The following is a 12,254-nucleotide window of genomic DNA, read 5'->3' as shown; positions in this document are numbered from 1 at the left end:
GAACAGCCTGACAATGGCATGCACAGATTGGGCATCAGCACCCCTGCAGCACCAGCAGGATCTGATCCTGCAGAGTCTTCCTCAGCTGTTTAAGAGCTGAGGGGCAGGTCTGCAGCTTGTAACCACTCTAAGGAGTTTGGGGAATGAGCAGAGCATCTACCAAGCAGGTGAAACTACTGGGGAACTTGCTCCAGGTATCGTCAGACAGGAGCGGTCCCGTTGTATTGTGAACAGACAGCATGGCTAGAATTGCAGGAGGCTGAGATGACAGCCAGAGTGAGTCTGTGACAAGGACAGCTACTGGTACCCAGGCCCGTGTGTTGGCATCTGAGCTGGTGTCCAGCTCTGAGTTTGAGGGCAAGGCTGCAGGAGAAACATGCAGTTCTCTGGGACCATCTCTGCTCCTTCTTTTCAAATGCCTCTTCCACAAAGCCAGGGGCTGTTCTTTTGGGGTGCAGTGTGGAGTGAGTAGCCAGTCACACCAAGCATGAGGGTACAGCCTGCACTGCAAAATCATTTATTTACCACATCCAAGCATCCTCTAGGGATGTGTTAGAGTCCCGAGGCCACCACTTTGCTAGCATGAGCTTGCATCTGTTGCTGCCTGTTAAGTTGGGAGATCATCTTTGCGTGCCTGCACACACTTCTGCCTTACACAAGCTGCCTGAGGTAGGAAATATTTCATTTTCTACCAGCCCCAGGTTTTCAGGTCTGATTCTGTTGAAGGCAGAACAAAAGCATTGTAGTTAGTGGTGGATCTTTCCCCTGGATGATAGTCTGTAGTCCATATTTACATTCAACATCTGATTATGTTCATTAATAGATAATCCTCTCCCCCATTTCCTCTCCCCTACACATCAAATAGGCCCAACAGGTTAGCAGCATCATACCCCTTGGACAAAATAGCTCATCGTATGTTCTACTCAATGACCGCCTTATATCTACCCCACCAAGTGCCTAGGAAGCTGCCCTGCAGACCTGATTGAGCTCTAGCATCCACTGCAGTGCAGATAATAGCTGCCATTCACAACCTGAAATAGGAGCTAAGTCTATCTAATCATACACCATTTAAGTAGCACTGGTTTTGAAACCACTGCAGGTGACACATCCAAGGGAAACAAGAGCTGCAAACAGCCCAGCCCTTTCTCTGGAAACTCCTCTCTCTCCCTTTAACCTCCACCTTCCCACCAGCCACCCCCTGCCCTCTCTGCAGCAAACACTCCAGCACACTCCAAGGGTGCTTGTGAGCTGAGTGCTCCGAAGCCAGAGCTCAGGCTCCTGCCCAGCCAGACGAGATGTTTAATTCCTGAGGACACTGGCTGGGATGTCTCCTCCGTGGTGTCACGGTCAGCACGACACAGATGCCTGCTCACTCATCCTGGTGTCAGAAATGTCCGGCCACCAGCCTTCCGAGCAGGAGACAGGTGGCAAGGGGAGGAAAGAGAGAAAGCAGCAAGTCCAGGAGATGGGATAGAAATCATTGTCCTGTGAGAAGCGGCAAAGCCATAGCAAATACGTGTTGTAATTGAAAACAAGTGCCAAGCCCTGATAGATTGCCTGATAAAATCAGGATCACCTGTGGTGAGAGAGAGAAGGGGAGCAGACAACATTCACAGCTCCAGTACATCCATCAAGCCTGCACCAAAGCTCTTGGACCCCATGCTCTGAGGCTGACCTGTAAGGTCTGATTCATGTTTCCTTTGCTTCATTGCTACCATGATATACTCTGCCTCACTCCTCTCTGGGGAGCTGTTTCTCCCTTTTCCTATGTTGTGTGTGCTTATGATTTCCCAAATCTTCCCCAGAGGACCAAGAGCAGAGCTTTCCAAGGAAGCTTATTTCTTCTATCATATACCCCAGAGTGTTACCTGATGGGAAGGGAAGGGAAGGGAAGGGAAGGGAAGGGAAGGGAAGGGAAGGGAAGGGAAGGACACCTCTCTGCTTTCTGTATCCAGTTTGGCATACTATTACCAACCCGTGTCCCTGTAGTAACCTTATCCAGTGCCACATCAGTCTATGGAGACTGTTGTACTACTATTGCCTTCATGAATAATGGATCCCCCTCCACCTTCCCTCTCCTTTTCCTCATTAGATCCTATTTCATGATGGGCACATCTAGTGTTTGCTGTGTCTCTGGGGTTGACCTGAGCTCTCTGATTCCCAGCTCTATTTCCCCACATTTCCCAGATGCACACGATACACAAGAGGGCATCAGGAAAAATTCAGAGGGTTATTAGTAGTTATTAGTGGCATGTGTAACATCTACCTCTTGGGTTTTGTAGGGTTTAAGGTATTTCCATTGCTTCTGCCTGCCAGGTTCAGGTGCTGTAGGACTGTGCCCTGATTGTGAGGTCACTGCCTGTATTGGGGTCACCTTGGCTGACTTTCCTTTAGGGAGCAGCTGCTCCTTACTGCTCCTTGAAGCCTGTAAGCTCTCCTCTTCTGGAATTTCACATCATAAAGACCAAAAAAGTACAGCTCCAGGAACAAAATACTCATCCTTCTGGTTCTGAAAAGTCAAGTCTCTCTGGCTGAAAGATGCACACGTACATTTCTATGTGTTTTAGGGCCAGAGGAATGCTGGAGACCACTTAAACAATGCAGTCTGGAGAATTTCATTTCCCTCATCCCTAGAAATACCCAGCTTTATTCAGGTTTACATGGTAAAGACCGGTATTTTAGTTTTATTCTTCAGAAGCCCCAGGCTCATCATGGGTGTCTCTTTCCCTGCTGTGATGTCAGTGTGACCCAAGATGAGGACTATGTTGATTTCAGCCAAATTTCTTTCAAGTGGCTTTCTAGAATAGGTAGGTATGAAGTCTCACCAAAGCTGTGTGCTGATCCCAGTTCAGTCCAGTTCATTGTCTTTCTCCTCCAGTCTGACTACTCCAGGCTATGAGAAGCACCAACCTTACAAGCCTTTATGTGGGACTATGCCTTGCCACTCTGTCTTCTTCTGCTAACCTCACCAGCTCAGTTTTTTAATCTCTGCCATTCTCACTTCGTGTTGCTGCCCCTGCAGGTCTAATCCCTTTCGGGACATCCATGAGGAGAGCCCATATTAGCTGTTATTGGAAAAAAGACGCCTATGAGGGTCTGAAAATCAAAGCAAAAAATAAATAAATAAATAAATAAATGCAAGCAGAAGAGTGGGATCTGGATTTGGCTGAAAGCATTATGTTTTTAAAGGGAGGGAAAGAAAACAGGGTCCTCAGAGGGAAACCCCAATGCAGAAGGTCTTTGGAAAACCACTAAGCCAGTTGTTTGGAAATTAATGATGCCCCTTGCTATTGTGACAGGAAAAAGCCACAAGTGCCATAATTCAGGGTCTGCCACCAGCACTCTCTTTTTCTGTCCATTGAATGTCAGAAGGAAAGGGAAGAGGCTTTTTATACTCTGTGGGTATCAGGGTGCCACCCTGAACTTGGCTTGCAAGGGCTCAGTGCCATTACCTCAGGATGGTCAATACCCAGGGCCAACATAAGCACCTGAAGGTTGAAGGCTAAACTGTCTTCTCCAAACCTGCTTGACAGGAGCCTGGGGAAGGCTGGCACACCATCTCTGCTCCAAGCACCCACACATGGCCACCAGAAGTAGTGCTACGAGAGTTTTGGGGTCTAGTCCAATATGATGAAGAAACTTGATTACAATATTCTGAAATAGGATTGGAAAAGCTAGCTTGTTCACATCTCCCAACAAAATTCAAGCTTCTGTTGCTGTGCTTATCTTATTGCAGCAGGTTGCATCTCCAAACACCTAACATAGCCATCAAGTTTGCAGAAAATATCTAAAACTGAAGAGACGATCCCATTTCAGCAGGCTCAGAAGTATCAGTTAGGACTGCTCAGCGTTTCCCAATAGAAGGCCAATTTTTCAGTTACTTATAACTTTGCCCCAACTTAATTTTTTTCTCACTGAGTTTTCTCTGTAGAGCATCTACCTGAGTTTTGGGGAAGTATATGTATATATATATTTACTCTACCACTTACAACTACTTAGAAATCACAGAAAAGTTGAGGCTAGCAGGAACCTCTGGAAACCATCTAGTCCAACTGCCTGGCTCAAAACAGAGTCAGTTTGAGCAGACTGACCAGGACTGTGTCTCGTCAGGTTTTTGAGTATCTCCAAGGATGGAGACCCCACATACTTCCCAGGCAACCAGTGCAGGTGTTCAATCATCCTTACCATAAGGTGTTTTTTTAACATTCAAACATAAGTTCTCATTCATCCCAGTTCTTGCTACTCTTGTGAAATATACCCAATTTCTGCCAAGATCCTAAACTCTTAGGCAAAATGAGTTGTATAGGTTATAAAGTTTAACTATTATTGAACGAAGCATACACATACAAAATGCTCGAAGACCAAGCTGTTTGCAGCATGAGACATACAAGGTCAAAGTAATTTTCACAGTTCTTTTTTTTTTAATGCACTGATTTTTAATTTTAATGTTAATTACACAATTGAGCCATTTTTTAGAGGACCCCAGTTCATCCTGCTCACAGGACGAGCATTGCACAGTGAACAAAAATTCTCACAATACTTTGTTTCCACCGCATTGTTCAGTGCACGAAGCCTCAGGCAGGACTCACTGCACATTATTCAATCTCTTCTAAGGAGGTAAAATTATTAGTCTCCTAAAGAGCTTTTCAAACAAGCTCACTATAATAGCTGAATGCTTCAAAACTGTTAATGATTTTGGCTTTGCAACTCCCTTGCTAGAGGATAGGTCTGTACTATGGCTGTTTTACAAATGAGAAAACTTGAGCCCAAGAGGGCTAAGGGAAGAGATTTTGGGGTGCACTTAAAGAGGGTTATGCTGAGGGTGCTCCATCTTTCTCAAAGCCAGCCACCCCATGGCAGGCACCTGGAAAATGAAGCCCAAGCCAGCACATAAGAAGATGTTAAACCAAGTTGCTGCCCTAGAAGCAGCCCTGTGCCTGAGTGTGACAAGATGTGTGAGTGCTGGCATCCTACACATGCATCACTCTGCTTCATTCACCAGTGCCAGCTTCTTTCCTACAAGCTGTAATAAGGAGCTATCAATCATTCAAAAATACAGAAAGCAACTCTGGAGGCAAGCCTGGGCAGACAGGTAGCACCAAGCATCTGGCATGTGGCCTCCTGGCCCCAGGACCAGAGCCATGTTGCCTTCATCACACAGGTGGTGGCTAATCCCTGCTGCCCACAGCTGCTTCTATAATCCCAGGCAGCATTGGCCTTCTTGTCTACAGTCCAGGAAACCTTTTGTCATCAGACTAGAGACCACTGCGGGGACCCCTTTTCCTGATTGCCCCTAGGAGGGGGATTTGGCTTTTGTTCGGGTGAATGCTTTCCTGATTCAGGATGGGAGCGGGGGAACATGACACACGTTTCAGGAGTTAAATGCGCTACAGGAACTGGAAGGATCTTCATCCCCAAGATGCTGATCCATAGTGACAAGCAGGGAAAAAAAAAAAAAAAAAGAAAAAGAAAAAAGAAAGAAAAAAAAAAAAAAGAAGGAAGTTGGACAGAAAAGAGTTTAAGAGTTTGCAAGGAGCAGAGTGAGGGCAGGGCTGAGAGCAGAGCCTCCCCTCCCTCCTGCCCTCCCAGCCCTCCCTTCCACTGAGCACAAGCTGCAGGTCCCTGGGAGGCCCCTAATCTGCTTTGCAGTACAAAAGGCCCAGTCTGCTGGCTTTCCTTTTCTTTTTTCCTCTGTAAAGCTGAAGTGGGGATCAGTTTCCAGGCAAGCATGCAGTGTGGGAGACAGAGCAGGGCGCAGGCGGACACTCTGCAAAGGAGACCCTACAGAGTGCCCAGGGGAATGTAAGGACAGAGATGTCCTTCGGGTGGGCTAGAGACACTGGGGCACAAGGTCTTTGGGGTCATCAAGGTTTTGCTCAGATGTTTCAGGCAATTGCAGAGTGAAGTCTTTTCTAACTTACCCAAAAATTCTTTACTTCCCCTAGTTTAGTGAAGGGCTGCACCTGAGCATCCCTGCTCCCCTGGTCAGGACCTGCCTCCCAAACACTCTCCAATTTTTTATGGACAGCTTGCATCTCTCTTATTCATGTGCCAGCATCACCCATCACTTTATAGAGCTTATCTTCCTCCCATGGATTCTTTTACCACCTTGACTAGCAAGCCTATGGAGACCTAAACTCCCTGCAGCCTTTGCTTCATAAGGCCAGGTGTGAAATACCATCTCTAGCCTCTTCACCACCCCAGAAGGATTTTCTGCACAGCTTCTTGGTGTGAATTCAGCCTACCTGCCCAGGACTTATGTCCTTGTCTAGATGCGGTCTTGTCAGTACTTTTTTACGTGTTATTAATAATTTTCTGCTTCCACTGGAAATATCCCAGGCCCCTAGGGCATCACTTGCCTTTTTGTGTCTTTAGCTCATTGGTGGTTGATAATCACCTGTGACTGCTGCAGTGAAGTTCACCTCCTCCTCTGGCATGTCCAGCTGACACACTCCCTGTCTATCACAAAAAGCCCTGGGACTAGTCTTGCATTTCATGCTCTTGAATTTAAACTTTTTTTCTTGCGTCTCCTGCTCAAGGTTGTCTGCTGCTTTCTGCCAGATCTCCCCTTATCCTCTGCATTCAAAGTGCCTCCCTCTTTGGCGTCATCAGCCAGCTTAGCCTAAGCACCTCCACTGCTGATGACAACATCATTCATGAAGAGAATAAACAAGATCTATCCCAGGATCGATTCTAGAGAGACTCCGGTGGTGAATTCTGTCTAGCCTACTACCCCCTCCTTCCCGACGTATGTCTTCTGTACCTGTCTCCTATTTCTTACATCATCTTCAGTTTAGCTAGTAATTTCCCTCTTACTGCACAGAGCACAGTTTGCTGCATTTGTCTTGAAATTTTTGTGGACAAAAGACTTAGTTACCAGAGGTGAGCAGGCTGTCTCAGCTGAATGCTATCTGTGGCATGCCTGGCTAGAGTTTATCTAGTTTTCCTCTAGCTGCTTAACCATTTTGGTCTGCAAGTTTTGCTGTAAAGCTTTGCATACTCCTAACCCATCCTACAACGCCCCCACACCCGAAAAATTAAAAATAAATAAATAAATTACATTTACAGTCTTCAATGTGGTTCTTTCTCTTCCGTGACAGCCTCTGCCTCTGAAAACCCTGCCACCAAACCTGCAGTCTGACACTTTTGCTTGGAATCTGCAAGCTTGTGCTGACCTCAGCACATCCAAATATCTGACTTTTGTCTGTCATTTTGTTAAACTATTCTGTCTTTATACTGTCATTGTCCATCTTGCATATTGACCTTGCAAGCAGCACTATTGTCTCCTGCAGACTGGGTGGGGGTCATGTCCCAAGCATCTTTGCTGTCCAATACACCTACTATTTTGAATTCCCCGTGGTAATGCCTGAACAATCTCTTCTTCTGTCTAATACCTTTTGTAAGATTTATCTCAGCATGGCTTGCCATGTTATCCCTGCTGCTTCCAGGCCTTTAGCACATCACTTCTCTTGTCGCCAGAAGAGGTTGAGGAGGACATGGATCCAGTTAGAATGGGAGGTCCTGCAGCTGAACTCCTCATGTCAACGCAAAGCCACCTCACCCCAAATCCAGCCATCAGCTGGGGTTCAGGGGGCTTTAATGCTTTACATTAGCTTAGCTAAATGGCATGCAAGGGCAGTAAGTATTTCTTCTTCTTCTGGCCCATGGGCGTTGGGTGACAGATGTTCCCACCACAACGCATGTTGGTCAGAAGCCACTTGGATGCTCTCTGAGCAGTAAGGACCATGGAACTCGCTCGGGAACTGAAACTCACCAGAGTTTATTTGGAAGTAAAATAATAAAGCATGTGCTGATTAAATTCCCAAACCCATGCTCTCAAGCTACTAAAGAAACAGACTTTCCCCATTCAATTGAACCCGCTGGGGCTCTGGGAGCCGGGACAAAGGGGCACATGGGGCATGTGTAGGTGGAGAGGGACGGGTGGGCTCCATGCATTGCACAGCAGGCTGGCGCGAGTGCATATGGTGGGGCAGGAAGGTGGGATGAAGCCCCACGGAGGCTCGCTGCCATGCTGTAACCCTTGCAGGAGTAGCTTTGGGTGGTCGCTTTGCTCCCTGGGGTGTCACTGGCACTGTGGGGCCTGGTTCTCCACAGAGTGCCAGCACCAGCTAAGGCCTGTGCAGAGCTGCAGTCTCCCTTGCCCTCGCTCCAAAGCCTCCGTCTTGCAGTGGAAATAAATTGCCTCAGATTCCTGCAACTCAGGCAGAAAACCCGGGCCCCTTGCTGATAAAACCAGGCGGCCTGGACAGCGTTGCCGTGGCAACCAGCACTTTCTTCCCCATCCTTTTGTTGGGCCTCGGACCCGGACTTTTGTACCCAGCCGTAATGGGGCCAGGCTCTTGGGATGTTTACGGGGTGAGGTGAGAGGAATTTCATTCAGTCGCGCCGTGCTTGGCCCGTCTCCTTCCGCAGGCCAAGCGAGGAATGTTATTGACCGGGGCCCCATGCAGCGACGGAGGCACTGAAGAAAGCACTTCAGACTTTCGGGCAAAGAAAAGAAATTCCTGCCCTCCCTCATGCAAACATCCCCCACCCCCCAAAAAAAAGCTCCTTTTGTTTCCTTATTCCTCTTTTTGTTGCTTCCCCCCTTGCCCACTCGTGCTTCCAGCTGCTCTCCTCGGGCGCAGGCAGGACACTCCAGCTGCCCCATATGCCTGCCCACACCATGCTGTAGGATGCTCCCAGCTCCTTGCCAGCAAAGCAAAGGGTTTGCAGGAGCAGCAGCACTTTGCTCTGGGGCTGGGGCAGCAACGACCACGACATGAGCATGGGCCAAGACAGGGACAGGACCCCTGTCCGCAGTGAGACCCTGCTGCAGCATAGGCTGTGAAGGGTTAAGCCCATCGGGTCCAGCTGCCTGCTGAGAGGACAAAAGGCTGCCCCCAGATCCAATATTGAAGCTCCCAGGGACACCGCTGAGGAATTCCCATTAGCTTGTGTTTGTGGAAAGCCTTCCATCAAATGCCGACGGCAGACAGTTTGCTTTTCTTCTGCCAGGCACCAGCAGAGCTGCAGCACCCTCCCGGCCCGGGAGAGGAGCCACACGGGTGCCGTGAGCCGTGCCTTTACAGAGGGCAAAGGCAAACCCTTTGTCTTGTCCCCCTGTGCTGCTGAGCAGCTCCAGCAGCAGCAAAAAGCCCCCTGAAAAACTTTTTATCAGACATGGGCTGCTCAATGTAGCTCATTTCAGGGTAGTTGAAACCCTCAGCATGGCTCTCTTCCTGACCTCCAGGCCTCGTAACATCTTAGGAGAAGGCAAATGAGTACTGGGTTTGGGTAAAAGACTTTGGAGACCTGTTGTGGCATTTCCAGTGTCCCCATCCACACCCTGTTCCATTTTTTTGTGTGTTCTAAGCATAGAGATAGAGGCGATTCCCCTTGCAGCAAGCCCTGGTGAGTGAGCTGTGAGCAAGGTTTCTCCAGTTCTGCTGAGATGAACAGAAAGCAGAGCCCAGGTCACCACCATCTTCCTGGTCAAAGACCTGTGGAGCAGTCCTGTGGGGCTGGGCACCATCCTGGTGCTCCAGCTTTCTGGTGGCAGCAGAGGGTCTGCAACTCAAAGCAGCCACTTGGTGCATTACAGTTTCTGAGAGGTGCTAGTGGCAGCTTTCCTTCGCCCCCGAACAGGTCTGCTTGGTGCCGTTCTCTCCCAGCTGTGATATCTGGTGTCTAATGAGAGGGAAGCTCCACTGTCACAGCCTTGCCCTTCAACTCGCACTGAAAGAAAACGGAGGAAAAAGACTCAGACACTTAGTTCATAGCACTCATCTTTGGGACTCCTGCTCTTGCATCACATCTAATAAACAAAACAAAACAAAAACAACAACAAACAAACATAAAACAAAACCAAAACCCCCCAAACAGCCAAAGGATTCAAAAAGTAATTAGTGAGCAGGGCAGGGGAGAGGAGAGGCAGCATAGAGGAGGGAGGACCACAGACACCTTCTCCTGGGACTAAAGCCAAAGAAAACCGAAGCCCAGGGCAAGCACAATTGGCTCTTGGCAAAGGACTGTTGTGCTGGCACCATTTCAATGCTGTTTGCCTTGAAGGCATGAAAACCCATCTATAAAGTATGCTGGGAACCAAGTGGAAACAAAACACACACCAGCCATGAATAATGGGGCAAATGTGTCAATGCAAACAGAAACACGCTGCAGCCTTTCCCTTAGTCCACTCTTGGCAAACTCTTTCCAAAAGCTGCTATTAAGGTGAGCCCTCCTGGGTCACAGTCAAACCGAGTATGTCTACAGACGTAATCAGGTTACCCAAGGATTTAGTTTCCAAGTCCTGGCCCCCTTTCAAAAGGTTGCCAGAGCTGCAGATTCCATCATGGGAACTCAAGTGCTGACAAATGGCTTCCAAGCAACCCCTGAGATTGAAGCCACACTGAAAAGGTCCCTTTTCTTGCACTCCTAGGAGTCCTAGCACCCATGTTTCTCAGGTTTCCATCCCTGAAGAAGAGCTCAGGGCAGGTTAGAGGAAGCAGCTTCAGGTGTCTGGATCTCTACTAAGAAGTGAGGAGTGGATGAGAAGAAATGGGGAGTGAATTTTGGAGAAGCCATCGCTGATGGCACAGGGCTCTTGTAGGGCTGGGGGAGGCCTGAGCAGCTCAGGAGGAAGAGCGAGGGCTGAGGCAGTGATTCTTAAGGCACAAAAGAGAAGGCAACAAGATGTTATGGTAGGGAAGGTTTTGAGACACAGGGGAAACTGGCATAGTGTGTCATCAAGCAAGTGGCTCTCCAAACTTCTCTGCAGCCCAGTAGCAGCACTGGCCAGGATAATAATATAAAGATGCCAGCTTCCCTTTTCCTCCAAACACCTAAGCAGGGAGGATCCCCAGTGATTCAGGCTCCTTCTGATGTCTGGGGACACAGCTGACTGGAAATGTGTAAAGAGCAGGGCTCCAGAACGTCACCACAAACCCAGAAATTTCTGGCAACATCCTGCACTGGCTACTCAAAGTGATGCCCCAAAAGCTTCCCCCCTCCATGTACTGCGACAGAGACCTGGATGATACATGGCTGTCAGAGAGAGGTCTGCGAAGTGGCGATGTCCCAGTGAGGAGGGCGTGCTGCAGGCGCTGGGACAGCAGGGATCCAAATGCCCAAAGTGCCACACAGGCAGCAAAACTCTGTTTTTATGTCCCTGTACCGCTATACTTCCTCCATCGCTCACTGCATCCACCCTCGCCTTGAAGAAACTGATTTTCTTTCTCCGTAGCCTGCAGCAGCCTTCAGCAGGGTCTGCATGAGGTCTCAGTGAGGGAGACGTGGTGCAGTGACATCAAGTGATGCCTGTCTTCAAAGGAAAAGCTGTCTTCAACAGCGGCTAAATGCTGAACTTCTGAATTTTGGGAGTGGAAATCGTGGCAGGCTGGAACAAAAGCTCTTCCACTGATGTCTCATCAAGCCAACACGGGCTTAACCTGTCAGGCAAAACAAGAAGCAGTTGAAACAGAGTACCAGTTAATAGGCTGTAGGACATACAAAGCAGCAGGAAACCCATTTTTCTCCAACCGCCCACAGCCCATACTGATGTAGCCTTGTTTTTTTTTTCAGCTTTGTGTTGGTGGAAACAAAAGCAAGTCCCTTCTGCAACCCATTTGAACAAGAAAAATGAGATACAGTAGAGGCACATGGGCAGGCTGCTTTTATCAGAGAGGCTGGTGTTGAGGGAGTAGTAAGAAAGCCAGAGTGGTATCAATATTGTGCTAAATCATGGGGTGTCAGGGATGTCTCAGATTGACATGTGAAGCAGGAACAGGGATGTCATCACATTGCTTCTTGCTTTGGCTCAAGTTTTTCTGTGCCAGAGCTCCGATAAGGCATTAGCCAGGATGCTGATCCCCCTCTGGAGGACAAGCTATGGCCAGCTTCTCCACCGGCAGCCCTTCTGCATCCACCATGCCCAGGAGTCTCCAAAGCAGGAGCAGGTGCAGGGTACAAGACAGTTCTTCACGTGGCTCACTGAAGATGTTAAATGCAGCCAGAGCTAAGCCGTCTGCAGCTCTGATGAAGTCCATTGGGTTGTCTCTGGTTTCAAATATAAGGTACAGAAAACCACTGGGTGATCTGTAAGTCAGAGACTTTGGCACAAAAACATCTCCTTGGGATCACTTCTAGCAGAGAGAGAGATTTTATCAGAAGTTCCCTTTTAGAAAACAATCCACATCCTTGATTTTCAGATCAACGTAAGAAAAATATCTATTAAATGGTTCTCTACCAGTGTTACA

Source organism: Aythya ferina (genome assembly GCF_964211825.1).
Source record: "Aythya ferina genome assembly, chromosome: 10".
Classification (NCBI taxonomy): domain Eukaryota; kingdom Metazoa; phylum Chordata; class Aves; order Anseriformes; family Anatidae; genus Aythya; species Aythya ferina.
Note: the sequence above shows the minus strand (reverse complement) of the source record.